Raw genomic sequence first — 4170 nt, 5'->3', positions numbered from 1 at the left:
CGGCCGAGCCTGGCTAAGGAGTACAATTTGTTGATGTTGCGTTGAGCGCGTTGCTGACTTCTTGATCTTGTGATTGCGGCCGAGGAAGGAACAAGTCTCGGCCTTTGGATTCTCGAGCCTGAAGACAAGGCTACTAGTTTTGCGAAGTTCATGAATCGTCAGCGCCAGATTCGGTCACAGTGATTCGTGAGAGTATAAGCACGTCGAATCGACACCAGACTATATGGACACAAGTACTCAAAGGAGATGTATGTCTTGATGGTAAATGTGGTTCGGCCGTCAAAATGCCGAACTTTGAAACTCACTTGTGAGTATCCAATCATAAAATCACTTGGCGTTCAATGTGCCAAATGTCGTAACTCATAACACCTTACTTCGTCAAGAAAGCTAATAAAATGACCTATGCCAATAAGGATTCGGAAACCCTTCTCGACCGAGACTTGGATAGGTAACCAGTCAGCCTCGACGTAGTGCTGTTTATCCAAACTGAAGGTGCTCCTTGGTCGGCTGATTCTACGGCAACAGTGCTGTTTATCCAAATTGAAGATGTTCGCCGGTTACCTTCACAGTGCTGTTTATCCAAATTGAAGATGTGTCAGCGGAAAAAGAAAATAAAAAAATCTCCAGATGTTTGAGAGGTTTGCGCAGGGCAGTTGTGTGTTGAATTGTCGAGGGCTTGAATGATGCACTCTGCTATCTATTTATAGCAACAAATCTTCCTTGTGATCAAGTTGAAGCCATATTCGGATTAGGACTTCTTATTCTGTTCTAACTTTACCTCGACCAATCCTACTCCTATTAGGATTTTGAACTTACCCCCCTTTTCAGGTCGTATTCATTGTCGGTCGAGAATCCATATTGCACTAGGACCCCTTATCGTATTGGGACTTCTTCGACCCATCTGCTCATCCAAACTACTCCTTCTTGCAATAGGACTCGACCACTTTTATTGAACAGCCCGGGACCACCAGGCCATAGTATATTTGGAAAAGTTTTGGGCCGAACCTACACTTGGCCCAAAAATATTATTTTGGGCCCAAACATGCATCTAACAAAAAACCAAGATAAAGAGCTCATTTTATGGTAATTATCCATATGGAGCCAAACAAAAAACAGAGAATAAACAAAACCCTAACTGCGTCGTTGTTTGGGGAAAAAAATTCAAATTATTCCCGAATCTTACTGTTTTTACCTAATCATTTGCAGGATACGTAAGGGGCAAAAAATCTTCTTTACTTCTCTAGTGCCACAAATTTGGATTCCAACTCATCCAAGCAAACGAACAGTCATTATTTTACTTAACTTTTTTCAGCATGCCAGCACCAATCTGAAAAAGAAAAAAAAACTATTTGACAAATTTAATTTTTATACTTCGACATGTTTGTTTGTCAAACTCAATGCTCAAACTTCACACGCATGCTTTCCAAAAGAAAAGAAAACGAAGAAGAATTGAAAGCACTGACCATTTGAAGCAAAAGAGCAGCCATTATTAGGAGCTAAAACTCATTCCTTCGTTTTCTCACCCGGGTACACGACTTTGTAATCCTTGCTCAGCGTCGTTAGCTGAAATTAGGAGAGAAATACAATAGGAATTTCATATATTGTCTTTGAAGCAGAGGAATACAATCCAAATTACATACACTCATTGAAATCAAACCCAATAACTTTAATAGATGACCTATTACCTATAAGGATGAAGACTTGGTAAAACCATTTTACCAACCCATGAAGCCTCTGCCCATATGAATTTAAGAGAATGAACTTACTCATGTTAGACCCAAATCAAACACAATCACCATAACACATTACTCAAAAGAGAAAAACAACTTACAGAAGTCATTTCTGCTCCCTCAGGATTTACATATCTCAACTAGTCATCCCACTCGTTGTTAATCCCATCATGGCCTAAAAGAAATTCACAAAACTATCCATATCATACAGAGGGATGACAATTCTAATCGTTAAACCCGATAACCGTGGATAACTGCCCGAATAGATTGGATTTGAGTATGAAAATTCGAGTCTATTTTGGGTATGGGGAAAAACCATGAATATTATTTGGTTATAGTTTTGGATATGGTTATAAGGGTTTCCAATCCATATCCATCTTGGAATCCTAACCAATATTAATAATATTAAAGTATTAAATGATACACACACACACATACATATGTGTATATTCATTATTCATTGAATCCATTATCTTGATAATACAAAAATTGCATCGTGTGAATTGCATTTTGTGGGAAAGTTCAAAAGTTTTGATATGAGTCAAAATATATGAGAATTCAATGATACTTATGGGAGATATCAAAGATCAGCCAACGTTATCAATGTTTAGCTTTAATTTTTATACTCCACAAAATCCATTCATTAAATCATTCTGAACATCAAATATTTAATAACGAAATTAATATTTACTTAATTACCATGCATCAATTGAACAAATATATTTTTTGTACTGACAAAGATGGATTAACCGCTAATCAATGGGGAAATCGTTACCCGATGTGCATGGTTATAGATAATACTTGATGTTGCGGTTATAGATATGGTTAATTTTCGTGGTTATGGGGATGAATATAGCATTTCCGCCCCCAAACCGAACCGTTGTCATTCCTAATCATACACATGAATTTCATTATAAAAAAGTACACGAGAATTTCAAGAAGAATCTAACAATCCACAAATAAACCAATCTAAGGCAAAGAGTTCAACCATAAGTTTTACCTCCATAGTAATAGGCAGTAGATGGATAACAGTTCAGTAGATAGCATATAGATGGATCCATGAAATCAAGTAACAAAGGGTAACAGAGCGGTCTGAAGGGATCACTGTTCTAAAAAACGGTTGAGGCGGCCGCCAAGGCAGCTCCTGGGCACCAGGTGGCGGTGGTCCGCCGCGATTAACTCAAAATCGTTTCTTAAATCGGTAAGGTCTGTGCGAACGCAGGGACAAATCTATTAAGGGACCTGGGTGGTCCCAGGACCACTCGGAAGCCCTGACTAGTGGCTGTGAGACCTCCGCGGACCACCCAAATATGGTGGAGGAGAAAACAGCGGCGACGGCTGCTTTATTATGGCCTTCTGCAAACCAGAAGGTGGAGAAGAACTGAAGAAGACGATTAACCATTTAGTTAAACAGTGTGTTTTTGCTATTGGTTTGAAAATGCTCTCTTCAACCACGTGGGAGGCTTTTTAGCCTCACCATTTTTATTTAAAAACTAAAAATCACGTGGGTTGCTTTGTTGTACAGTCCACTTTATCAATTCTAATATGTTTTCTCCTCCACCACTTAATCCTCTCATTCCTAAATTTAAGTGTTATATTTTAGTTTAAATTAATACTATAAAATGTCTTGAATTATATTTTATCTCTCTGAATTTAATTTATTTAACTTACTAATCATTCAAAATGTCTTAAGTTATATGATATATATGCTTAATATGTTTTTAAATTTTGAACTTGTTGGATACTGTTTTTGTATTTTATCATTCTTTTATTATCTTATCCTTGAATTTTATACGAGTATAATTTTCTATGTGTCAATATGCACTTATTTACAAGATATACAAGAAATTTACCTAAATCCGCCTAGGCGCCTAAGCGCTAGGTGCTAGCTTGCCGTCCGACTAGCGCTTAGTGTTTTTTAGAACCTTGGATCAGATCTGTCCACTTGCAGCATTAATTGCAGCATTAATAGAATTAATAGATCCGTATTGGTTAACAAAAGGCTGCATGGAAAAAGAAATCAACCTTAGAACCACAAACGTAAATGAATGAAAGTTTCAAATACAGTTTGTTAATACTTTTTCACGATCCAATTCTTGTAGTCAAATTTTCATGTTCCATTTAAGTTTAGAAAATAGTTATCATAATTAACATATGTTAACAGAAGTTTTAAATCATATATCCAATCTCCCAAAGAGATTGCAATCAAACAGTTGGTATTCGATTGTAAACTTATACTATTGAAAGAATGTTTTGACAGTCATGAAGCAAGTTTACGGGTTAGCTAATATAGCTGATGTTAATTGATCACAATTTTGCTCAACGCAAATAGAAAATATAGTAGCGTTCAACTGCATTGCCAAACAGACAGAAAATTTATTTTCTATGGATATAGCAAATTTCTTCATGTAATAAAAGCCAAAAACATATAAAACTCACT

At 36.7% G+C, this 4170-nt stretch overlaps 1 long non-coding RNA gene across 1 annotated transcript; it reads right to left on the bottom strand.

Moving 5' to 3' along the window:
* Positions 1-1682: 1682 nt before the first annotated feature.
* Positions 1683-3008, bottom strand: LOC137749420 (uncharacterized). The gene is made up of 3 exons (XR_011070209.1): positions 2731-3008; positions 1832-1905; positions 1683-1734 (listed from the first exon to the last, which is right to left on the bottom strand). It is a non-coding gene; the product is annotated as an uncharacterized lncRNA (long non-coding RNA).
* Between the last annotated feature and the right edge of the window lie 1162 nt (positions 3009-4170).

This window comes from Pyrus communis, chromosome 11, assembly GCF_963583255.1.
Source record: "Pyrus communis chromosome 11, drPyrComm1.1, whole genome shotgun sequence".
NCBI lineage: Eukaryota > Viridiplantae > Streptophyta > Magnoliopsida > Rosales > Rosaceae > Pyrus > Pyrus communis.
Note: the sequence above shows the minus strand (reverse complement) of the source record. Positions and strands in the feature narration are given on the sequence as shown.